General features: G+C 47.4%; 1 protein-coding gene and 1 long non-coding RNA gene across 2 annotated transcripts in view; one reads left to right on the top strand and one right to left on the bottom strand.

Moving 5' to 3' along the window:
- LOC112566973 (cGMP-inhibited 3',5'-cyclic phosphodiesterase A-like) overlaps positions 1-26,947 on the top strand; it is a 73,300-nt gene that overhangs the window by 13,099 nt on the left and 33,254 nt on the right.
- Positions 10,675-20,275, bottom strand: LOC112565542. The gene is made up of 2 exons (XR_003099433.1): positions 18,765-20,275; positions 10,675-10,862 (listed from the first exon to the last, which is right to left on the bottom strand). It is a non-coding gene; the product is annotated as an uncharacterized LOC112565542 (long non-coding RNA).

Below are 26,947 nucleotides of genomic sequence, written 5' to 3'. Positions count from 1 at the left end.
ATTGTCGGCCATCCCCAGTACCAAGCTGTGAAGTTTCTCACCTCCACTTCCTCATCGCGACGGTACTTAGTTGGCGAAGGAACCCAGTTTTCGTTATCATCTCCTCACCTTGACCTCACTGACCCGTTGTTACTTAGTCCCCGTGGGAATGGCCTTGGCCGGGCTAGCTGGTCTCACCTGTCGGGAACACCTTGACACGAGCTGCTGGGCCAGTGTGTCACCCGTTTCCGAGCACCTTGACACACTGGCCGCCGAGAGCGTCTCTCCCCCTTTTTTTTTTGACGACGCCGGCACGCCATCTCGGTGTGAACCTCTCGGTCCTGGTCACCAACTTGGAAACGGCTTCAGGGTCGCTGACGAGGTTACTTGAGAGTCCACCCCGAAAAGTTATGCATATATATTTATAAGAAAGGTTGTCCAAGGTTTGGAACTAATGTCATCCTTGAAGTCTGCCTTATTATTTAAAGTCGGACAATTCATCGCTTCCCTATCTTAATCATCATCATCATCATCATCATCATCATCATCATCATCATCATCAGTCATAGTAGACCATCTCAACAGCAAGATATGAAATTTCGATAATATTCCTGAAGAAGGGCAGGGTAGGTACAGGTCGTCAGAAAGTCGCTTATTAGTCGAGGGATGGTCAAGCACAACGGGGCTGGAAGAGACAGGTGGGTCAGACACCTGACACCGAGCACGCGGGGTTACGACAGATAAGGTGGATGTGAGCGCGTGTACTTGTATATATATATACGCGTAGAAGTGTGTGTGGGAAGGAGGGATGGAAGAGGAAGGCAAAGGGAGGTTTGGGGCAGAGAAATATTGTCGAACTGGTAAGATGCAAGGGCCTGAGAAGCCGAGACATTAGCCTTCAGGAACTAGAGTATACTTGCTTACGACCCTGTGTCGTTCCGCTCACCTTGTTACTTAATGAGCCAAGAAAAGTCTCGCGGAGGTAGTTGCGCATGCAGTTTTTTTTTCTTTCTTTTTTTTTTTTTTTAAAGTTACAGCCACATCAAAGTGTATTTCTGGGGATTGTCTCAAGAACCGTAACCACCACGTTTTTGTTTCTTTCTCCGTTCTCTTTTAATAATAATAATAAATGCAATATTTGTAATGCGCGTTTTCACACTTCTAAGGAGTAAGCTCTGTTCACGCTCTTGGGATTGGCTTTGATTCATTTTTTTTCTGGTCTTTAACGGTTTTGTAATGAGAGTAAATAGTAAATACGTCAACAATACTAAATACACAGCCTTCACCAGGTTCAACACCCACTTCAAAATAAATTGTTTAAATCGAAAATATAACGACTGCTAAACCGGGTGGCCATAAAGTTCTTTCCCCAATGTTTGTTTGTTGTAAGCAGCACTCTCCGGTTACTCTCGCCTATCAACATTAACGGTGTTAACGAACAACCAGGGTGCAGAGGGGACTAAGATGTGCAGATGCATGCTTTGTGGTAAGGGTGTGGAGGCATGTGTTGACCGAGATACATTCTGTTCCACACTCCATCACAGGGCCTCAGCATGACAACATTTGTTTGTGCGGGGTGCGATCATGACAGACATAACCCAGATCATAACCTCCTCCACCCTCCTTCACCACCCCTCTGCTTCCTCCGTTGATGAGACCGGGTGAAGGCTGCTTGACAATCGCAACTGCATCGTCTGAACTGAGAGTTTAAATTTTTATTTTTTTGAAGAGGGTTGTGCCTCCAGCTGGTTGGGGGGGGGGGGGGCACACGGAGCGGGGTCGGGAAGGGAGGTATGAAGGAACTGGCATGTGGAGCCCGGGTGGTGCATGACGTCAGCGATGGTATGATTTCGAAAATGACGTTTGAGGCGGTGTTGAGTTTCCTTTGGCACGAGCTCCCGCCGCGCCGCGTATGATGACTGCAGCCGAGGGTTGTGGTAGAGTTACCCTCAGGTTCTTTTTTCTTTTGTGGTCAGATACGCTAAACACCTGGTGACGATAAGAGCATTTCCAGCTAGCACTCGTTCATAGATTATGTTATAATACATGTTGAAATAAGTCGGTGGATGGGGGACAGTTAACTGTGCTACCTCTCCCCTCGCCCTCCTCCTCGCCCAACATACCTTTGTGACGTTTATAGGTCAGGCAGGTTGCGGGTGGTCGAGGACAGGTTGGCGGGAGGGCTAGTAAGTTCGTTTCATACCCCCTGGTCACGCACACTGAAGAGAAGAATGTATTTTTTTTTTTTTTTTTTTTTTTTGCTCAAAGATTTATCCTCGTCTGCCATCAGTCTTCGCTACCCTCCCAACCCAATCTGTGCAGGTGACGCCACTGTTTGGCAAGTTCATTACATTTTTGTTGCTTTCTTAAATAAAGTCACCCGAAGAGAGTTTTACAGTGGTGTTTATTTACAAAAATAAACCCAAACAAATGAAAAGCGACTTCCACGGAAACCGGTAGGACAGGTAAGCATTGTCAACAGCTTCAATAACAGCATACTTACTAGACAGGGTGGAGGCGATTGTGGTTGTTAAGGTGGCGGCGATAATGTTTGTTTTTCAGTCATTGCCGCTGTTGAGCACCCAGTCCCTCCTGAACCACACTCACTTGTGGCAGGTGGGGAATGTTGCCTAGCGTGTAGTAATCGGGGAATATTGCATAACACTTCTTCAAATAGAAGCTGTACTTTTAGCAGGAACAGCTGATGGGGTGTTGCCTAGCACATGTAGTAGTTGGGAAATGTTGTCTAGCTGTTGTAGCCAAGTAGGAAGTGTTGTTTTGTCACGTGGGCAGGGCCTTACCATACATTACCCAATACAGTGAGACTTGAGGGCTATTCGCAATTTTGACATTTTAACACTTCACCGAGTTAACAGCAGCCTTAAGGGTAGAGTTTAACATTCTTCTGTTGTCGCCGGCTGTTAGTTGTGGCTGTGGTAGTGTTTCTCATGAATAAGATGATGAAGTCACTATAATTTAATTAAGCTCGTGACAGTGACTGCACGTGTGTTGGAAAATTTCTTGACTGTTGCCTTCCTCTTTGTTGGACGTAACCCTGCTTACCGAAGATTCGTCCCCACCCCTACCACCTTCATTTTTAACGAAATCTGAACAGCCTGGGGGAAATGTGAAATGGTCGTTCATTCTTGTACTGCACACACGCGGTGAGGATTGATGTGAAGGTGATTCGTGCAAGCCGTGGGTGGCGCTGCCCGATGTTGTCTCCAGAGGACTCCATGTCTGCCAGCGGACGATCCGACTCGTAGACTTACAATAGAAGATCAGAGAAGTGTGTGGTCCCCCTCGCTCGCCACTCAGTCTGTGAACGCGCGTGTTCGCACTCACCACCCTTTTGCATCGCCCCTCTCCCCTCTCCCCGCATCCCAGTCCACCCTTCTTCCTCCGAGTTTTACCTCCCGCACCCCTGCCCCCGCCATAAACCTGTACGAAGGCTGAGAGAAATGTTAGTTTTGCTACAGCGTTCTCAGGATGCCTCCCGCACGGAGTTGCAGGTGAAAAGCAGCGAGTGTCCTGGCTTCACTTGGAACTGTCACTCTCAGGTCGAGCATCACCTGAAAAAAAAAATTCCCAACCAGATGAAAATGATGGAGGTGATAGAGCGCAACACGAGGGATGCTAGTGACGTCACAGCTGGACTTGATGCCAGGCTCGCTGGGGGCAACGACCATTGTTCTGACCTCGTCTAACCTTTACCGGCGTCAGTCCCGTCTCTGCGTCGAAGAGTGACGCAACAGTCACATGGGACATGGGAGGGAGATGAGGATGACCGTGGCGCCGACCTGTCTTCACTAACTGCAGACTGATGGCATTCTCGTGGAGAGTGTTACCCGAATCGCCTCGTTCCCTAGGGGCGTCGGATGTGTAGGCTGATCAGCTTGCAAATTCATTGTGTGTATGCGAGAGAGAGGGGTTATCCGAAGTTCATACAGTTCACTAAACGAGAAAGTGAATTGTACCTGCCACCCATAACCATTAACGAGAAAAATGCACGAAGAGTGTAGTAAAAAGGCAACAGGTGACAGACACGTGGCGCAGGGGTTCAATCCCACGTCGCCAATACTGTGAAGATAAGGTGGAGTGGTGTGCATGAGCGAACAAACATTTTATGTTTGCTTACAACTTTGAACACAGAAAATCAATACACATAAGGTTACGCAAATCCTTTAGGGAACATTTTCTTGCTTAATTTCAAGACTACTACCCTTTACCTTCAGGCATAAGTCCTTACTTACTTCAGACAACTTATCATTTGTTAGACTCCTTTGACAATGATTCATTTTTATTATCGAATGGATAAAGATGGCGGTGAGGCGGCTGTGAATGAAGACGATTTAGGAAATGTTTAATGAGATAATGTAGATTTCGAGACAGGTTTGAATTCGTTGTGCAGTAAATTTCCATTCTGCCGAAATGACATCAAGTGTGTGTATGTGTATGTGTATGTGTGTTTGTTTATCCAGGGCGACATTGGTACCAGGACCACAAAGTTCGCTCATGTACACCACACTGGGTGCCTGGGGTTCAGATCTCGTCTCGGGCACGCTGTTCTTTCCGTGCATGTCGCATGTATTTGCAGGCTTAACCGTGATAAAGATGTAGTTGCTGGCATGGCTTAAAACACCTATTAAAAAATCCGGTCGCAGCTACTCAGTAATGGAAGTGTCTGAAAAACGAGGTTGGCAAAGAGCTTTCAGAAAAAAATTCCTGCGTCAGTAAGTTCATGGCTGACTTCGCCATTATCCAACTTGCCACAAAACAACAAACATAAATGACAGTGGTGGAGCGTAGAAGGCTGAAGGATAAAAATGCTAGTGACAGGAAAATAGGTTTTTAAAATAAAAGTTACCCCTTTCTTTCTCAGTTTCCTCGCTCTCGATCACGCAATCGCGCGCTCACACACACACACTCTAAAAGTACGTACCCATGTAAAGTGTGCGTGTATGTGTGTGTGAGTGGGTAGAGTGCGAGGAATATTAATGATCTTTGTGAGGTAAGATGTCTGTAGGCTCGAGCGACCTGCACCTCTTCGTCTGGCAAGACCTCACAGGTGAGTGCATACCGACCTGGTGGAGGAGTAGGAGAAGCTCACGGTGGGAAGGGCCAGAGGCGGAAATGAATGGCCGGCTGGCTGGGTGCTTGAAGTGGAGAAAAAGGTGGGGGAGGGAATTGGAATGGCAGGTATGTCTTTGACGACTAAGAGCAGGGTAGGTTGGGGTAGAGGAGCAACAAAAGGAAGCTAGAATTTTCGTGGCGCTCTTTACCACCCGCTGGGCTGCTCGGTCCCTGTTGCCTTTCATCGCCATCTGACACCTTTGTGAGCTAGCTAGCCTTGTAACCATTCAGTCAAAGATGGGGGTACACTAACACTAAAAGCATCACAGTCTTTTCATTTTCATTTAATTACTGGCTGGGGTACCTCTCTAACTCTTCCAGCTTTGAGTTTGCTGTCAACTTGGGATGTGTAGGGATATTCTGGACTTTCACACTCGGGTGACAGCAAACATACACAGTAAAGGGGAGGTTTGTTGCTAGCGATTATAGTCCCGAACTTTTCTTGTTACGGGCTGGTGATGGGGAACTAAACCTGATTCCCTATCATCAGGGCTTAGACATCCCCGACACTAAGAGCACTGTCTGGCATGAAGCAAATTGCTGACTGCGAGTTTCTAACAAAACTGAGAGAAGCTGATAGCTTGGTCTGTGAGAGAACCCGACTAAGGTCAGTTCTAGATGGTTGGTATGGGCCTGGGACAGACATGAATGTACACAGTAGTTGGTAAGCTAGGTGCTAGTGCAGTAGTTGGTAGACTAGGTGCTAGTGTAGTAGTTGGTAGGCCAGGCGCAGTAGCTAGGATATTTCTTTTCTAGGATATTTCTTAAACGAAAAGAAGGTCAGGACAGTTGTGACGGTTGATGTTTCCTTTCAGTGCAGGCGATGATCATAAAGCGGGTTCACTGCTAGTACAGGAATGTTCAGTGAAGCGTGAGAAAAACTGTTTAAAAAAACTGTACACCGCTGGCAACACTCTTTATTCCTCAGTTCCCTCCTGTAGTTTATGTTAACAAACACACACACACCGTCTCTTTGACTCACTTTCTCTCTCACTCTCACTTTCTCTTTCTCACACCCTCTCTCTCTCACACTCATACACGTGTACATTGCATACACAACGGGGGTCAACCACAGGTCACTGTGCAACTTTCGCACCCCGGTTAACTGACGCACATTGTTTATTTATAACCGTGCAACGCGGTGCACGTTGGGATGAAGGCACGTGGGTGGGAGTGAGGGAGGGGGAGAACACTGGTCTATCACGGTTTTCAGTCTTGTTGCTTACTCTCAGTGTTTGAGGTCTTTAATGAAGTCTGAGGCAGTGTGTAGCGAGTGAGCACGCGCTGTGTCCCTTCAGTCGAGTGTTGGTCGGTGTGTCGCGGTGTGTATGTCATACCGTACGTACATACACACATACCTAGCTAATGGATCTCCAACCCATGAAGGATGGCGACACGTTGTGTAGAAAGTAGTTTATGGATGGATTTGCACAGCTTTCTATGGTTCGTGAAGTCATTATAGTTTTTCACGAGGCATTCCGGAGATCTGTGAACAGCGAGAAATGATTGGCACCTGTGTGTGAGTGGAGCATCGGTGTAGGTAGGAGCATTTACAGCCATGGTGAGATTTTTATATTATTATCATTATTTTAAAAAGCCATAAGCTTGCCCTGAGGAGATGTGGAAGACAGCGAGTATGGATAACCTAAGATTTGCATTATGGCATTATGTTGAATTGTGTATGAATGTTGTCTTTCGGAGTATTATATATTTTTTGGGCGTTCCAGTTACGAAAAGATGGCAGCAAATTAACGGTCATGAATTTCGCTCATGCGGAAACAAAGCTGCACTGCAATATGGTGAATAATGTCCGCGTTGCAATAAAGTAACGGATGCAAGTATTGTGACCAACATGTAGACACAGATGGACGGATCTTAGAGTGGCCTTAAATTCACCGTTACTTACCTTCCTGTTTGCGTATCGAAGTAATGCAAACTTTGTGGCGGCTTGCATGATGTCACCGTCATCACTTCTACCGCCGTCTCGTCACGTGATCAGAGACTGCACGTGGGGACCTTGTAATAAGGTGCGCGACAGCTTCTGGGAGTCGACAGTCCTGTATCACTTTCAGGCAAACATCGTAACCTCCTCTGCAGGTTGTCGAAGTTTCCAGTCCGAGTATATTACAGAGGTGAAACCATGTGGTTCCGAATCGTCGCACGCGAGAACAGTACAAAGTGTCCGTGCTGTGTTTTAATTTGCTGGCACCTGCCCTGATTATTTCTCTGAACTGGTCTTCCCTTAATCGTTTGCTATTCGCTTAAATAAGACTGAAGGTACCCATACGCTTACACATCAAGAGTACGAAGTTAACCAATTTTTCACCCACAACTTTCTCAACAATAACAGGTTAATTAACAACCTGTAAGATGACATTTTGTTGATTAAAGAAATTGTGAAAGTGAAAGGCAGTGTTGATTCCGACGAAGTATGAAGCTTGGCCGAAAGAAGTGCCGGTCGTCTGTCCGAACTTTCACAGCCCACAGCAGATTTGGTTGTTGGTGTCGGAAAAGTTCATGAAAGCAAAAGTTTAGCTTATTACGACTAAGGTATATGTAGTCCCGTGGCCTTATGCTGGTATATGGGTGAAATTGCTGCGTCCTCTTCCTCTCCAGAGGAAGTGGGGAATGGGTAGGGGGGAACGATGTATGCTGAGTAGAATGGGTATCGAACCGGACGCTCTGACCGCCTTCGGGTTCGGATGCCGTTGTTCTCTAACTCCGCAGAGACCGTTGCCAGTGGTGGTGCAAGTCATGTCCCCTGCATTCGTAATTGTCTGAAAAGGACGGATAGTGGCATCGGTCATGTTGTGGACAGTGTGTGCGTTGTACAGCGATCAGGTACTGAATATTTATTACTGTCAGTGGGCAGTTAACCACAACTACATATAACTCATCACCCGGATCAGAGCTTTTACGAAGACATTTCCTTTGAAGACGGAGGAAGGGCGTAAGACGAGGACATGTTTACGAAGACATTGCACTGCTCCTCCTGTCAGCCCTTGTCAGCGGCTTCACCAGGCGCAACCAGAGGGCACAGGGCACAGGTCACAGGTCACAGGGCAAGGGGCCAGCGTCTTTGTTGTGCGGGGCACTGGAGGGCGAGGTGGTGCAAGCCATTCATGCGACAACATTGAGGTGTACAAGTGTATGTGTTGGTCTTAGTTTTTCAATTCTTCCTTTCCCTCCGACTATTTTATTCTTTCTTCTCTACACCTGTATTTTCTTTTCCTTCTTCCCTTCCATGTCATATTCTTGTTTTCCTCTGTCTTTCTCTCCTTGTATAAGTATCACCTTGTTATGATGTGGAGTGGGCGTATTTACTGTGAGGAAGGAATAATTATTTCACGCCTTCTAACCATGGATGACACGTCGCCATTGACGTGTATCAGGGTGTCGGCAACCGTTGCCAGGGGAAAATAGTAAAGTTACAAAAATGTTTATAAACGCGTCTAGGACAGACCGGAGCTCGTATAACCGGATATCGGTGAAGAAATAGTAGTTACAGGGGAAGAACAGTAACACTATATTATAACAGCCAGAGATATCCTGAAAAAAGAGGCATGATTTTCTTTTGTTTGTTTGTTGTTTTTTTTGTTTTGTTTTTTTTTTGTTTTTTTGGGGGTGGGGGTTGATGCCTGATCATCTCGATGTTGCAGAACATGATTGTCACACATGGATGCAGCTTCAAGCTGGCTAGTCTGACACCTGTGTATGGAGAGATTTTTATCATGCTACTTGTGTTGTGTTGTGAAAGCTGTTTTGTTTTATTGGATTGAGGCAAACATTGCGCTAACCCTGTGTACAGAAATAATAATCACTTGATATGGTTTGCACCCTCAGCAGTTCAGTTGGACGTTAGTGACGTCGGTTATGTAGCGACAACAGGCGCGATGACGGGGTGGCATGGGATTGTTGGCGAGGAGGAGGGAGTAGAGAGAGAGGCTGGCTGTTAATCATTGTCCATTGCGTTCGTTCAGAAGGATGCGCAGAGACAGGTTTGTATGTGCCACTCGTATGCATGCACACACACACACGCGCACTCATAACAGAAGAGTAAGTGAGAGATAATGTCTGTGTACCTCGGAACATACAACGGGTGGCCGCTTTGTTTCAAGCTCGTCTGCTATGTTGCACTGTGTGTACGCGTGTTTTATCCCACAATCCCACACCGCTTTCTTTCTCCTGATCAAGCCACAGACTATCAAGCTTTTCTAATCAGCTATTTTTATTTATTTAACATGATGCTAGTTAAACGGTGAAATGCTTGTTCTCTCACAGCAAACCTTTAAACTCAGGCCATATGCAAACCGCAGGCTGTCGTCGTCGTCGTCGTCGTTACCCACCCTCCAAAGCTTGGCTGTTGTTATCCGAGAATATGTTCTGGGGCTTGACTGAGCAGATAACTCAGCCACTTGTTGTAAACTGGTTATCTTCTCTCGCTTTCTGTTTTCTTAAAGCGTTTTTTAAAAGTTTTTAAAAATTTGTTTCTGTTCCCCTCCCCACCGTTGTTTATAGAAAAGGGAGATTAATTTATAAAAGATTTTTCAAATAAAGGGGGTGCTATTTTTGCTTTTTTTTAAAAACATGTATAGAAGCTGAATATTTTCTAAATCCGAGTTCGCACAAGCCGAGAATTTTTGCATTAAAAGGTGATATAAACATTTCCTGTTGGCGAACAAAGGATGTTTTGGTGTTGTTGATGCACAAGAAATTAGCTGTAACCGCACTGATCGGAAGTGGCGCCGCTTGTCCTTAATGCAGTCCACGCACTAAACATGGACGACTAATGTTAGCGCCACTAAATTTTTCTTTCAAATCAACAAAAAGCCCACATTTGAAAGCACTTTTTTAAAAAGTCATAGTGAGGAGGCATGCAATCCAATGTACGAATCGACCGTTCAGAATAGAGATTGTTTAAAATAGAAACGTAGCTGGAAACAACAGTTCCCAAAGAAGCATAGTGTATATAAAAATACTGGCTTGCCAATCTTGTACAAACATCAAATCGAGACTAAACTGGTCTGCAACCGTTGTATAAGGAGCTAATGACTTGGAGGAGTAGGTAACAAAACTCCCAAACTAACAACAAAAGCAACAAAACTCACAAAACAACAAAACAAAAATAAAATTAAAAAAAAAACAACAACACCAAACCAAAACAACCTATATCAACCTCAAAGCGACTTTTCTCCTAGTCCTTGCACACCTATGAATAAAACCTGGATTCTTTGTTTAAAGTGCGAGTGTTGTACTTCTCCAATATCATCACTAGTTTGTTTACGTGTATGAGTGACAGAGTGTTATACCGGGGACACTGACGACACTGAGACACAGTTCGCCATCACCGCTCGATGCCGAGGGCTAGGTGGGGGTAGCTGTGTGTGGGTGTAGCTCAGAGGCCGCCGACAACCAGACGCGTTCGTGGATCGAAAGACTGGTCTGCACGGAAAGGTTCCGTGACTAGGCCACTCACAATCGCCTTACCCTCCCACTTCACAATCCTCCTATGACACCTGAATTTTTTTCGATCCTCACTCCCCTATCTGCCGATTTTTTAAAAAATTTTACCATTGTACTTGGTCCGTCGAACTCGCTCAGTAGATACCTCGTCCAGACGAAAATGACTTGCCGGAGGGCAGATAGGATCCACGATCCTCACTGGTTTATGCTCACCCTCTTCGCCCCTCTGCCTCCTTCCCCTGATTCACCTGACCAAACCAGTCGACTCAGCTGACAGGAAAGGGTACCTGATTGAAATGGTCGGAGAAAGAACAACGAAAGTAAGAAAGGCAGAGAGATGGAACACCTCCCTCACAAAAACCTAACCCGATAAGTGTCCTTTAACATCTCACTCCTCAAAGACATATAAAGAAAGATTACAGAACGAACTTTTTTGTATATTTTGTTGCTGTTGTTGTAGTTCGCTGACTTGGATGTATTGGGGTTACCAAGTGTCAGAATCATGATGGTATGTTCATTCAATACAATTGTCAGATGACGTTGATGTCTTCTCATCGAAATGTGTTCATTCTCTCTCTCATGTATTAGTTTCTTTAGTTTTATATTACATTTTTAGACTTCAGTATTTTGTTTTATTCGGTAACAATTTTTGAATGGCGATAAGCGACAAAAACAACTGCGATAATGACGATTTTTCCCCCCGCTTGCAGTTAATGGAGAGAACTCTGTAACTACATGCAGGTACAAGACATATAGAGTAATAGCCCTTGCTAACAGCAGGCTTAGTGCTTCACACTTTAACAACTGCGTTCACCCGTCGAACGGATTAATTTATCACCTGAAATAATTGTTTTAAGGAATGGAATGGGGAGAGGGAATAATTAAGACAATAACAATGTTATTAACACCAGCACATATTGCACACGCATGTTGGATCAGGGGAGGTTACCATGTATTTGGTAAACAGACGGTAATGAGTTGCCTCCCGTGGTCAATAATCGCGGTTTCCGCTGTGAAGAGACCTGTGATGTGTTAGCTGGGCTGTGTCGGCACACTGAGCTAAACTGTTGTGCCAGAAATCAGAAAGCTGAGACACTCTGGGAGGTTCCCCTTACTTTCGCTAGCATTTAGGGCAAAGAGGGGAGAAGGTGGGTGGGTGTTATAAACTCATCACCACCAAACAGTCAGTGGTGATTTGCTCGATCCAACGACTGCTCGCGAATAAAACCCTCTATTATGTGACCAAATGTCCAGCAGCCATAATGTTTGGATGATGGTCTGTCAGCGATGAAGGAATAAGTTGGAGGGCGAAACGTGGGCAGAGGAGGTGGCTCGGCGGGGTGGGGGAAGGCTTGACACGAGAGTTAACGAGTGCAGCAGGGTTAAGAAGGGGATACAAGGGGTATGCGATTCAACAAGACCCCAAAGAAATCCAGTCTCGACTTCATCTGAAGACGCTGAGATGTGCAAATGTGATTCGGGGGATGTGTGGACATGGTCTGGTAGTGCACGAGCACTAGAGTCGCGTTTTGATGGTGAGAAAACAGACACGAGGGGGGGGGGACAACTCCACACACCCGCTCGCACACACCAACAGAGTACTCGCACATGCGAAGTGCACCCTCGCGGTCACAACATGTGAACACGTGCACACTCTTGGTTGATTGTTCACCCGTCCATACGCTCTGCGTGTACACCGTATGGCTTCGTGATCTCCATCTGAGCTCCATCTGGCTGTAGATAACAATCTCTTTAGCTCCCTAAACAAACAACAACTATGGCAACATCTTTCTCTCTCTCACAAACAACAAAACAAAAATTGTATCAAAACTGTTTCTGGAAGTCGTAACACGAAACTGCAAATCATGTTAAGATGGCACAGGTGTTTGAAATCTGATGACCATTTTGCTTCATATTTCATTCCCTTTTTCACTGTTTTTCGTTAAATTCTTGCTGCATCGCACACTGCCAGTCTCTCAGTTAGAGAGAACGTAGTTGATCCGTTGAAGTTTTCAGGTTGCGGAGTGAGAACAGGGGCAGCTGGTGGAAGTAACCAATTATCGAGGGGCCAGAACTTTGCCAGCAAGCGTTGAGCGAGTGGTCTGCTTCTCCTACCCATAAGACATTGCTCTCCACATCAACAACCATCCCCACAGCGGTACAAGGGGGACGCCCTGCATAGTCTGTCATGTTCCACAGCACCTGACAGATGGAGGCTGTCGCCATCACACTTGTAAAGGGAGAGAAGCAAACCAGGTTTCATGTGGTGCAATACATGCGGGTAGTTACAGGCGTGTGGGTGTGTGTGTGCCTTATCGTCGCTCCAAAACAACAACAGTAGTAACAACAACAACAACAACAGGGCTAGTTCCTTCAATAGGACTAATGCTTAAAAGCTTTATGTTGAAGGCAAGAAAATGTGTTGCTGTCACAGGTTTCAGTTTGGTGTCGCTAAGTCTTTTAATAAAATAAATAAATAAACGTACACGTGGATTAACTTTGACCAGATTTCTGACTTTTTAACGGCTACTGTCAAGGCTACAATCAGCAGCCGGCTTTCGCGACTTTCTCCCCGGAGGTGAGGATGTAACCCCTTCTCAAAAACCCAGGTGAAACCTGTCCTGTTCAGAATCGCGTGTACCTCGCGAAGGGAAGGGCTTTGGCTCGGGGTTTGTGACTTCCATGTCTTAACAGTCAACGAAATCCACTGGGTGGAAAATCTCTGACGTGGGAGAAGACCTCCCTCGCAGTTTTGCTCGGTCGAGGAGCGGGGTGGGCTTGCGAGGAGATGCGAGCCACCTGGCGGTTCCGGCGGTGACAGACTGCAGCCTTGGCCTTCAAGGTGTCCGCCTAGATTTCGGCCGGGGGAACACAAGGCCTTCACCTCTACCGCCCATCAACCCCGTCCCCATCATACCCTTTCTTTTCTCCTCTTTAAATTTTGTTTCTCTTCCTTGGAAGGACTGTGAAAGAGCTTCTTTCATGTGTTCGGGGAGGACCACCCTGTGTGTTTACGACGGTGTTGCGGTCCGCTCGTAAACAGTCGCTGCTGCAGCTGATTCCAGTGGAGGTGGGATGTGGATGGGTGTGTGGGGAGTGATGGAGAAGAGCGGCCCACTTGAAGGACCAATTGGCTGGCTTCTTCGACAGTTTTGGAATGAATGGGCAACAAGTAGGTTGATGCCAGCGGATTCTGTTCACTGAACTCGTCTTTGAACATGCATGCAACTATGGCGACTTTTGACAGGTCGGCCGTCTGTTACCAGATATGATCGCTTGTTGGATAGTGTGTGTGTGTTTTCAGTTTATAAGGGCATAGAGATGCTTTGAAATCGCTAGCATAAGCCGACCGAGATAAAAATGGAGATGGCGGAAGGGGGAGAGAAAAAACGAAGATACGAAGATATTCATTTGCATTTTTTTCTTGCTCTCATCTTTCTCCATGTCTCTTACACCACCCACCCATCTCTTTCGTTTTCTTTTCTTTTCCCAGTTCATATAAGTAAATAAAGAAGCTCTGTTGAAACAAATTTTGGAAATGACCAACTTTATTGCCGAGTTTTCTGTCCCATATCTACTATGGCCGCTACGCCAGTGTTGTCCTGGGGCACAGTGAATGAAGAAGGCAAGTAGACATTATTTACTGTAAATGGCATCGCTTAGACCAGGGATGCACAACCTACGGCCCGCGGGCCATATCCGGCCCGCGACGCGGTGCCATCCGGCCCGCGAAACTTCTGCCCACAGTGCAGGAAATCGGCATGTTAGTAATAAAAGAAGACCTTAAAAAACGAAAAAAGGGAAGAAGAAGTATTTATCCCCACGTAGGGGCGTTTGCCAATCTTTTTTTCGATGGACGAACTTTTCGATTCAGTGCTCCGACTTGGTGTCTCTACGATGAGGCCGGACATTGAGAAGTTGGTTTCGGGAAAACAACTTCAAATATCCCACTAATTAGTACATAATTAATGGTAAGTACAACTTGTTTCTAATAAAAAATGGTATCTGCTCTATTTTTTTTTTCCTTTTTGTATTTTTGCGGCGAAGTGGCCCGCGACACGGCTGTCCGAAATGGATATGGCCCGCAGGCCGAAAAAGGTTGGGCATCACTGGCTTAGATCAACTCAGCCTTTCGCCGGACTTCATTGTATACAACGTCCAAAAAAAAAAAAAAAGAAGAAATCCATGCAGGAATCTCTCTCCCAACCATCAACATCCCCTCACAACCCCCTAACCCCACCCCACCTCGCATTTATATCCCAGTCGTTTATGGAGAGCTTTCCTTTCGGTGCGGTCTAAAGGATGTTTATTATTCGGAGGGGAAATACACACGACTGGAATATGCAAAGCGGGGAAGGCAGACAGGGATTAATCATGGCGTTGTTCACATGCTTTTGTCCACAAGGCGGGGGAGCGGGGTGGGAGGAGGCAGAAGACAACGGTTAGCTGGGAGCACAACATACTGACGCTAGGAGTCAAGCTTGTACGTTTTATTTACCAGCGGTTGTCGCCGTGGGTAGAGTGGGGACCGGGTGGGTGGGTGGGTAGGAGAACAGACGGTGGGGTGGTGTTGGCGACGGCAGCGGAAGCGTGACGTAGACAGGGAAATTGTGTTTACTGTGTCTTTACTGCTGTTTATATTGAAGGGCAAAGGTGTGGGAAGGGAGGAAAAGTCTAGGATGAGCAAAACGTTGTTAGAGCGAATGAAAGGAGAAGATGAATTGGCAGAGCGCCAAACGGTATGTAGTCACAATAATTTATTGATCCTCAGAGTTGTGAGGTGGAGGGTAAAGGGGATGGGGAGGAGGAGAGTGGAACCGCTACAGCTTAGTGGATGAAAGCAGCGCAACTGTGGCGAACTACTACTCACGTGTCAGCTCCAAGCCTCAGTGATAACGACAGTCCAGTTGTCCATCCAGTCACTTGTCAGACAATGGAAGTAGTATCATCGGATCCATGAGAGGCAAGGATGTGGCTAAAGTACTGCAGCGACTTGGGGAGACTTTTACTGGCATACACACTGTTCAAGCCGGGATGAAAGAAACGCAAGAATCGGGTTTACGCACCGTGTGGGACGAGACGGGACTAGAAGAAAGCGAGGTAAAAGTTTCAAGAGACTTTCAGCCGTGAAGACAGGTTTACTGTGAGTGGTTCATCGTGGCTAGCCCGCGACAAGTAATCCCAGACGGGAGTCTGATCCTCTCCTTCCGTTCCTTGTACCTTTCATTGATAATTTCAGGTAACCATATGTTGACTGGGTAAAGGGTGGATTGTGTGTGTGAGAAACCTTGTAAGGTGAAACGGCGAGCACACCTTTCCTATCCCCACCCCTTCCCCACGGAGGTCGGAGGTCACACGATTCGTAAAGAGAAAGGTTGACACGGCGCACGCATATCTACTTCCGGTGTCTAGGCACTGGAGTGAGCCGGTGGCGGAAATGGGGAGGGGATTTACTATGTTGTGCGTGAATGGTGTGGGTGTGTATGAGAGAGGTTGTATTGGTTATTGTGTTTTGAGAAGTAACTCGCAACTGCTTAAGAAGTACACTTCACATCAAGCACAAGTCAGCTTGTATATGCGATGCCATTATCGTAGGGGTAGCTCCAATCAGATACCTCACTGACCTGCTTCCCCATCCTACCCCCACCTGACTTCTCGCTCACTCTGCTGGTCTGTTGACAGTCTTCTTCTCTGTCCGCTGCCAGCATCACTCACTCCAGGCCGTATCCTGCTGTTGATGACAGTTCTGGAATCGTTCCCTGTACAGTCAGACCTTTTCTTCTATCAACCACCAAACATCTACTTGTAATGTGCCATCTTTCTGTATCGTATGGTTTGAGTATGTAAGGCCTTTCATGTCTGGACCATAGGTCCTGTTTGACGAATGGTATGCGTGACTAGATGTTTGCTAGTACCTGTAGATTAGGCGACTTATAAATGGTTGTTGTTGTTGTTGTTGTTATAAGAATGCCAGATAAAGCAGTTTCTTTCTCTCGGTAGAATCTCGTTATTTCAAGTGGATTCGCCTTGACTAAGCTCATCAGTGTGTTTCAGGTATATTGATTTGTGCCAGGTTGCATTGCACAGGTGGAAGTGGTGGGGGCCGGACACCCACCCACCCACTGTAGCCTGTGTTATGAGGAGGCACACGGAGTATTAAACGCTCCATATCTTTTGTTCATCTCTCAGCACATTTCACAGTCTGCAAGTTTCATTTTCTCTTTTGTTTTCTCTATTTTCTTTTTTTTTTGGGTTTTCTTTCATGTTATGTGTCCTATAAAATAATCAGCTGAGTTACGATGGCCTAGTAAGATTTAACAGCCAGGCCCAAGCTGCTCTACCTGTACTGTACTCACCCACCACCACCTACCCCATTCCTTAGCGTTTTTCCCTTCTGTACGCGCACCATTCGGTAGCAATTGTCCAACTAACGTTCAGATACGACTACTGACTGCAATCAAAGACACCCGTCTCCTTCCCTCCTTCCATTCAAGATGGTGCTGCGCATTTTCCCTCTACCCTCCCTCCCCCTATTCCCCCAACATCTTCTCTCCACACCCCTCCCCTCGACTTCCAAAGCATTACCCAGTAGTTAAGTAGTCTAACAGATCTCTTCCCTTGTCGTATGGCAATCCTCTTATCCTGGTATATCAAACATCAACGCGCGAGAGAGAAACGCTGTCGGACAACTCACACTCCGAGCTAACGTTTCTCTCTCTCGTGCGAGCGCGTGCCTTGACGGAGAAGGAACAGCGTTGTTTGCGCGTTGGTGGCAGTGGTGGACGAGGGGGGAAGGGGTGTACTGGCGATGTGCGAGCATGTGTGTGTCTGTGTGTCTGTGCGCGCGTACATCACCGCCTCCGTCGATAAGAGCGCTGGCGTTTATCATTCAGAGCATTCTCTTGCCTGGTTTTCTATTTTTTCTCTCCCTTTACGAACCTTCGCAGAACGCTCGATTTTTTTTTTTTTTTTTTTTTTTTGGTAGGTGGGAGAGTATGGATGTGTGTGTGTGTGCACATCTAAAAATGAAGTATAATTTTTTGGGTTTTCTACCTGTTTTTAATGGGATCTGAAATTAAGAAGCGAGAGAAAAGCTTTGCAGAGTTGCAGTAAGTGCCTGTTACTTTTAGCACTTGGACTGCAAGTTCTTTCTTGAGACAAGACAGGACAGGCAGAGCTGGATAAAGAGCTCTCTGTGCTCAGACTGTACACTTTCTTTTTCTCTCTCTCTCTCGGCTAGAGAAGAAGGTCCTCTCCGTTTTTCTGTAGGCGCAAGAGACTTTTTTTGGTAATGGTGAATGACGGGAGACGAGTTGGTGGCACCGAGTTGTCTGCGACCCTTGACGCAATCCAGCGGGTGGCGGCTGACGGGTGTGCTAAGGGAGACCAATGTTGTCGTCCGGGTATGACGCACGCAGTTGCTTTTTCCTGGGGTGCCATCGAGACCTTCTGCAAATGCCGCTGGGGATCAGGAGCTTGGCAACCAAGTGAAAAACACCCGAGGGCTTCCCTTACAGCCCTCGACTGGTGATACTGCGCCTGGATTATTGTCTTCCTGCAGCTTACAGGACACATGGCGGTGACACAAACAAATCGCAGTTGAGTGAGGGGGAGGAGGGAATAAAAAAGAAGGGGACTGAAAACCAGTGCGATTATCTTCCCATTTGGGTGATGTCACATAATGTAATTCCGATCCATTGTCGAGAGTGCGAACCGACGATTTGTCTACAAGATGACAGGAGGAGAGAAGAACGAGAATTTCGTAACAGTTATTTTGCCAGGAGGGCGAAATGTTGCTGGGACAGGGAAATGGGTAGTGCAGAAGGTTTGGTTGGGTAGGGAAGTGGGTAGTGCAAAAGGTTGCAGTGGATGAAAGCAAAGCCAGTTCTCGCTGGAGAACACGAGAGGAGGTGATAATGCTCCCTTTCACTCGTGTGCTAATTGTCGGAGTAGAGACGGGGTAGCTTTAGGAGAAGCCGGACTGATCCTGTTTTGCACCTGTGATCGGTGCTTAAAATCGACGAGCGGTGCGCCAACACGGCCACAAAGTTGCGAGTCCGCGGTGTACGTGTACATCCTGCAGTGCATGTGGTTTATCTCCACGGTTTACCTGTGAATGCGGAAAGCGCAACAACAGACGAGCAGCTTCCGTTGTTTTTTGCCCCTTCACTCATCCCCCCCTCACTTACCTTGAAGCCTTGACCTCCTGAACCTCGCCCGTCGCACCTGCCGTCGCCACATACACAGACAGGTACGTTGTCTACCTGTCGCCTGCTTTGTCAGCTCCGGACACGTGCCGGCGGAGGTCAGAGGCGCGGAAAGTGCGCACGGGGTCACCGCAGCAGGCCGACGTGACTTAGGCGGAGGGTGTAGCTGCTGCCTTGCCTCCGTGCGCCGTGTGAGAGGGAGGGGGCGAGAGGCAGCGGCCGTTGTTGCGTGGTTTCTCGTTCATCCACCCCCCTTCCCGTACTCTGCTTACCTGGCCAAAGCGCGTGGAATGCACGCCGCTGGGCTGTTATTACTATTGCGCGCCTCCTTTCGCCTCAGACCGCTGGCAGGTAGAGAAGAAGGCGGCTGCCTGGAATCTTACCACCTTAACCCCTTCTCGTGAGGCTCCGCTCACACACAGACACCTGCAGGGAGATCAAGTTCCTGCGGTTCCAGTGGGGCAGTCCGTGACGTGGATGCTGTCTCCCGAAACATGGGGTAGATATTGAATGAAGAGGGGGGCGGGAGATCTGCCCCTACAACCACCACCGCCACCGTCAGGTCATTGATCGGCTTTGCTGAAGTGCTTTGGCTTGGAACCGACCCAAACCCACGGCCTTATCGTGGTAGGAAATTATTCCTCATGGCATTGTCCCAGGGGATAGAGTTGCTTGGACCATATCGGAACTGGTACCGTCGCTTCACGGTCCAGCGACTCCGCACAAAGGAAGTGACTGCTGTGTCTGCGCCTCGGTCGCTAGTCGGGCAGATATCGTGGACGGATTTTGCCCAGCGGTGTGGGTTAGTCCTTGCTTGCTGACCTTCCTGAAATCTTTCTCGTTTCCAGAGGCGCATACTTCTACACAAAGGTACAGCTGGGAGGCCAAGGAGATAACATGCCGTTGCAGAGTGGAATAACATTGGTTTCTTTGACGGCGGTGGGGGGAAAATAAACAGGAGACGTGCTTCGTGCCGAGGAAGTGAACTTTGAAGCGCAGAGAACATCTGCTTTGAAGACTGGTGGAGCCAGAAAAAAACAAAAACAAAAAAAAAACAACCACCTCGGATTATGATATCTAATCGTGGGATACGACCTGATTTGTTGAGATTTTGCCGGGTTTATCTCACTGACGTAGGGTTGTTAGTGTGTCTATCGGCAGCGCAGACTCTGACGTCGGTTGCTGGAGAAACGAGGGAGAGGAGCGACAACCACCCGCCTTTTCGGTTGTAAAATGTGCGTCACAGCTGCAAAGTGAATGTGTGCGTTCTTCATGTTGTGAAATGTGCATCACGGCCCCGCACAGGAGGGAGACTGTGCGCTCTTCAGGTTCCGGAAGGTGCGCGGCACCAGCCACGTGACCCTCAAGTCCCTCAGGGTTTACTGCTTCCACCACGACAACGGCAGTGACGACAGGAGAGATACAGACAGGAGGTGGAAGAGAAAGGGAGAAGCACGTGCGGGTAGGAGGCCGCCCCGAGGGGTCGGGTCTCGATGTTCAAGCTGGGGGCTGTGGGCAGGGGCCCCGTGCGCAAGCCCCGTGCCACCATGCTGGACAAGAGACGGCGCGCGGTGCTGCGGCGCCTGGTCAGCAACGACGGCAACCACTACCTCCACCAGCCTCCGCCGCTCATCTACCCGCTGCCGTCTCCATCGTCGACGACGGATGTGGCCTGGGACGCGACGACGACAGACCAGGCTGTTCAGTGCGAGTTCGATGATATCTGGGTAGGTGCATGCATGCATGAAAACATTTTATTGTTTGCTGACTTTGCTGTTTAGTATTTATCTTGACTTACATCACGTCCTGCAGTGACCTGTAGTAACCTTCACCCTGACCCCTGCCCCTGGTGTATTAACGTTTTAAAAATGTTGCTAGATTGTAGTCTTCTGGGTGTTCGATAACAGCACAGGGTAGAGACCCCCGAAGACCTCCAAAGAAATTACCCTTCCCCCAATACACACAACCCCCTCCACGCCCATTCTCCCCTTCTCCCTCTTAGATGTGCAGGTGTTCACAGGAAGCGTGACGTCATCATTTTCGACGGCATGTACGCGCGTGCGGAATTAGACAAGGGTTTGATGATCGGGGTGTGATTGGGGTCGAGATGGGTATCGATAGCAACAACACACGCGGGACAGGTGGTTGTAGGTTTTGGATGAGTGGGGTGGGTAGGGTCTGAATAAGATCTCACACTAAACGAATTTCTCAACTGTTTTCTGACCACCCCCTATCCCACCCCACCAACTTACCTTTCTTGTCACGGTACCATGTTTCTTCTTTGTCAAAAACTTTTGTTATAAAATGTGTACAGAAAAAACCCGTTAAACGATTTCATGGCGGTTATAGTGGGTGAGGGGAGGTGGTAGCCGGGAGACCAGGTAATAGAATGCAGTGACTCACGGGAGATGGAACGCTGTGATGTGACGTCACCTGCACTGAGATGACAGCAGATTACCGCGCGTGCTTTTGCCTCTTGTTGTGGGAAAGGTGTGTAGAGGGAGGGTTCAGCGGTCGGTGCACCCGTGTCTCTCCCCCAACCACCACCACACACACAACTTCTCTCTCGTGCACGTCTCGTCACGACTTGTAAGTCGCCATGGCGCCGGACCTGTCACACGGTTTGTGCTTCCAGACGTGTCCTTCCTCTATTACAAGTGTTGTTACAAGGTTTTTATTGCTTAAGATTATCTTTTCCCAGACAGCAGAATTAATCGTGTATATATATATATGGCATGAATAATACATAATATTAACATACGACGGGTTAGCGTGAAATGACTTTTTAAAAATTTTTCTTATCTTCTCTTCATCGTCTTTGCTATCACTCACAAGTCAGCCTACTTCTTCTGGCCGGAAGTGGGCAAGGTGCAAGGTTTCCCGTGTTTGTGGACACGGAGGCGCTGGTGGCCAGGGTAATTTTTCACCTGTTCGCAGGGTGTCAGACCGGTGTTCTCGCACTTTAATACTCTGTCACGCAAGGCGTCGCGGAGGAGCGGCGTCTACTATAGCGTGACCTCCGACCTTCATAATTAGCCTTGTTACGACGCGAGCGACACGAGAGCCTCGCGAGTTCTTCGTTCTTCTTCCACTCATAAACTCACATCCACACTAAGGCAGACCGGAAACAGTTAACAGTCCTTATCCCCTCCCTTTTTTTTCGATTTTTGTTGTTATTATGACCTTGTACTCGTTTTCATCCTCTCCCCCGCTGCTGTGGTCTGCTCCTCTGACCCACACCCACCTCCTCCATCAATACCCTCTCCTTTCACCATTTTGCTCAACTACCCCCTACTGGTAGGAAAAAAAGGGACAGGGAGCTGTATTGATACAGTTGACAGCTGTCGGTGCAGCTCGACTGGAAATTTGTGACAGGGGCCTTGTGAGTCTGAGTTGTGCTCATCCCTTTATGCCTCTCGTTCAGTTTGTATATTTGCTGATCAGCTCGATTGGAGGAGGGGCGAGATCTGTGACAAACCATCACAACATTGTTGGTAGCTTACTGTACAGTGACTTCCCTGTAAGTTGCCATATCGAGATGTTAATCGGGTGGACTGCGGACACTTGTTATCCAGTACATCAAACAGTGTAACGGGGTGTGTGAGTAGGTGGGTGGCGGACAGCGGCAATCCACGCGGTCTGATCCCCCTCAACTGTGGTTTCGAGTAAAGCTCGGTCGTAACCTTTAATTCGCTTTGTGTACATTAGTGTGGAGGGTGTTTATTTTATTTTTTTTTTTTCCTCAGTTCAAAGATGTACCCGTTGCTCTAAATGAGAATGGGAGAGGGGAGAACCACGCAGAAGAAATTGCGCTGTAATTCTCTCACCTAGAACGAAGATAGTAATTTGAACCGATATCTCACACACACATATATGCACACACACATGCACACACACACACGGAAGCGTGGATGGGTAGAGAAGTGATCTGCGTGGCGGCTTTACTCCAGACGTGTCCGCCCGTCTGTCCGTCCGTCGCCTCCGTTGCCGAAGATGAAGTGAGGAGCTAGCGGAGGGACATTAAGTTTCACAATTTCGCCACAGATGTCGCTCATATACAAACTGCATTCAAATAAGCCATACATCACAAGTGACAGTAGTGTCACAGCTGGCAGTCAGTAGAAGCAGGGGCCGTAGTCATGAAGCCAGTTGTTGCGGGGGGCAGGAAGGACAGTCAAGGAAAAGCTTCTTGTTTCCAGAAATTAAGGAACAGTGTTCGGATCCCGCTGATTGTTGTTTTCCCCTGGAGCCATAGTTATGAAGCGGGTACATAACTGTCCTAGTTTATTTAAACAAGAAGTAGTGTCCGTGGAGTCTGTATTCACTTTAAAACTTCGGAAACCGCGCGCTTCTCCTTGAGTTCCCCATGTTGTGATGGAGAAGGTTGGGGGGACTACTTGATATCATGACTACGGCTACTGGAGGTAAAGGTCATTGAAATTGACACGTGTGTTAACGACAGAGACAAACTGCTCCTCTCGTGCTGCAGTCGCACGCTTTTCAAAATACTCTTTGCGCAATTTTATTTTTTGTTATTTGCGAGGCGGTGAAGGATGGAAACCATAGCTAGGATCGAGTTTAAGATCGTAAAAAGAAGAGTTAAGCTGTTTAATCCCGTCCTTTCACACGTAATCAACTCCAGCTTTCGCCAGAAGTTCACAAAAACATGAAACACAAGGTTGATATATTGTAATTCAAGCAAACGCCGGCTTGTCAACCGTCCATCTTCGCAGCGACATCGTTGACTTTAAACGGCGAAGTGCTTCGTGCTTCCGGGAAGTTCACTTTGGCTGCGTGTGTGTGTGTGTCTGTGTGTGTGTCTGTGTGGGTGTGTGTCTGTCTGTGTGTGTGGGTGTCTGTATGTGTTGGTGTGTGTCTGTGTGTGTGTGTGTGTGTGGGGGGGGGGGTCTGTGTGTGTGTGTAGGGGTGTGTGCGCGTGCCGTGGCTCTGTTTTATAACCACTCATAAAGTGATCATGAACAGAGATTTTTTCCCGCAGGGATTAGAACACTCAGGGGTCGGGGTGGAAGGCGATAGCGGCTGCTTGCTGACTGTTTTGACAATGAAAACATTTGAAGTTCAACCAGAAGTTCTGAAAGTGTCCCAGCATTTTTTTTGGTTAATTTAATGGCCAGCGAGATGGCGACACTGTTCGTCTGCAGAGACGAAACCGGTTTGTGTTAAAGAGTGTTTAATTAAGTTCAGCTGTACTAATTGTACCGGCTGTCAAGGGCCCGGTGCATAACACAAGTTTAAAACTTTTTAAAACAGAAATTGTTTTAAATAGGAGAAAACTATTGAAGCCAGACTTTCATTCCCATCAACAAGGTTTCGTATAGGCTTGTGCGGCAATTTTTGGAAAACATCTCAGGGTTGGTTTCTTTAGAACAATTTTAAGTTTTGGAACTTGTGCAACTAGTCCCAGTTCTCTTGCTCTTTGCTTTCTTGAAAACTACTCGGTGTTATCTTAACAACACAGCAATGCTTGCGCCACCTATGAAATTACTGCCCCGCTCCCCACCAGCCTTAATCGTTTCTTTACGGGTTTATCCGGAAGCCACGGGTGGGCTGGGGTGAGGAGACCTGAGGGCTTTAGGAAGTTTTGCATGAGCCGTGCTGATATCTTTAATATGCTCTCGCCTTGCTCTAGCATCAAGTCGTGGCAGTCGTAGTCGCGAGAAGTGAGATCATCGCTGGTGTACATCGGAGAAGTCATCGGACCGAAGGTCGTCGTCGGGTCTCAAAAGTTATCGGACCTTGTTACAGGCATAGCTCCGAGACGCCATTGCAGTCTGAAATACGAAAAGTCGTTGCACCGGGATGTCTTCTCACAAGAAAAGTTGTCGCACCGAGGTCTTCACAATAATCAGAAGGTTGACGACCTGACATTTCATCCACTCCGCCCTCAGTGTGGAAGCCATCTTTTAAGGGGCAAAGATGGAAGGGGTTAGATGTAGAGAGGAAGAGAGAGAGAAAAGGACTTTGTCGCTTGTGTTATCATCACAGTATGCAGCAACGCGGTCACGTGACTCTCTAGAAGTGCAGCCGTAGCCGTAAATCTGTCGAGCGTCTTAACGTGGGCCAAACCTGAGGGTAAATTTGCCGCAGTAAATTTGACGAGAAGTTTTCAAGGTACAGAAGCTGGGAGATGGGGTGATGGAGTCACTGCGGCGGCGGCTGTTGGTGATGAACGACCCAAGTGTAGGTCCACCTCGCACTGCCGTGACTTGTGGGACTTGGGGAGGCTGTGGGCGGATCGTCAGATGTTGCCTGACGGTTGCCGTTGACTTTTTATTAGCAGCACTTATGATAACGGCCCACAGCTGTTGCTGCTGGCTACTGCTTCTAACTGATGCACTTTCTGCGCAACATCGACTTTTTCCCCCCTGTGACCTGGTGATACCTTGTGGTCCCAGCCTTCCCATCCCCTCACCTCCCCGATCATCGCTGATGTTACTAGTCAGGGATTGGCAGACAGCGGACAAGACTCAAGATAGCTGTATTCAGTTATTCCTTAGCTCAATAAGGTGGACACAAAGGAAGTTATATTCATCCTCCCCGACGTTGGCAAAGAACGAGAGCAATCACCAAGAGATTGGACCGGCCCGCTGTTTATTTTTGTTAAATCTTTGTTTTCTCTTTTCCTTACGCCGTTCTCTCCGTCTACCGCTGTTGACGCTGTGAAAGAAGCTGACCGATAATCGACAGTTCGTGGCTTACATCGTCCCTTCGCCTCCCCACCCATCCATTATTGGAGAGCTGAGATATTTATCTTCTGCATCCATTTTGCCTGCTGCCTATATTTTGTCTGACGGTCAATAGGACCACCGCCACCACGATCACGAGCACCACCACCACCACCACCTTTGCCAGACTTGCTCTGAAATTTGAGAAGCTACATTGTTGAGAACGACGGGCGAGTGCACTGGGGTTAGGTCTTATGTCACACCTGGCTGCCCTGGGCTTACAAAAGAAACTGTTCTGTTTGATGGCTTGAGAGTATTTACTTGCCCGACGAGGTGATTTGTTAATGTCCTTAGCTCTCACTGCTGTTCTAACCCGCAATTTTTATGTACATGTACTTATATCGGTAATTGCAACATGTGTGTGGGTCTGTGTGTGTTTTAAATTTGGTTTGAAGAAAGCCGTGTTGTCTTTGCACAGTTTCAACTTTGACCTTATATCAAGTAGGACGAGGTGATGGTGTAAGTGGAGTTGGAGAACAAATAGAGAAACAAATTGAAGTAGGTAATAAAATATGTTCACCCCTGTGTTGCTGTCCTTACAATGTGCAGGCTGCAGTGTGTGTGGCCTGTATAGAGATGGATCCCTGCTGTGATTATGGCGGTGTGTCGCGGTGTATGAACCTGCTCTGGCCTGGACTCTTCGCGGAGTCCGTGCAGTCCTCACAGCCTTGCTTTATTCAACGTCGCTTCGCATAAACGTTGATGAGGAAGACAATGTTTTATTTAAAATTTTAGAGTTGTTTTTTTTTTTTTCTTTTTTTTTTTTTTTTTGGGGGGGGGAGATGGGTGGAATTAGAAATATCCTAAATTATTATAAAAATATGCTAGAAATATGTACAAACTTCACTCTTTTTACTATGCACATGAATAGCATTTGGTAAAAATTCGTTTTTTGTACGTCTCTCTGATTACAATTCCTCATTGCCCTCATTGCCCTCCAGTAAAATCTCGGCAACACCCGCAGGTCCAAAAGCGAAAAGGTTACAATGTGTCCCTGAAAAACAGTTTCTGGACGTTAAATGGGAGACATGCAAGAAGTATGGAGTGAAGATTTCGGCAGAGCTGTCCGCGTTACATTTGAAACGAATGGAAATATTCCAGAGTTCACTCCTGTTGCAGACATCGTGACCTTCCAGATGTTGCATGCAAGTTTTTAATAAGATTCCCAGCTTAAAGGGAGATCAACTTTGGTTGCAATCAAAAATAAAACACCTTTTCTACTGTCCTCACGTGTGTGTGTTTTTTTTTTGGTTTTTTTTGCGCATTCTCACTGCGCATTGGCATTTCCTGTCCGTCCTAGACCTACAGCAGGACAGGGAAGGGGAGACTGGAAGTGCCAGAGATGTTACAGGGGTGCGACTTGGTGAAACAACTGTTTGTCTTTTGGAGGCAGGTACGGGCGTGGCGGGGGGCTGGTGA

Source organism: Pomacea canaliculata, linkage group LG6 (assembly GCF_003073045.1).
Source record: "Pomacea canaliculata isolate SZHN2017 linkage group LG6, ASM307304v1, whole genome shotgun sequence".
In the NCBI taxonomy this organism is placed as follows: domain Eukaryota; kingdom Metazoa; phylum Mollusca; class Gastropoda; order Architaenioglossa; family Ampullariidae; genus Pomacea; species Pomacea canaliculata.
Note: the sequence above shows the minus strand (reverse complement) of the source record. Positions and strands in the feature narration are given on the sequence as shown.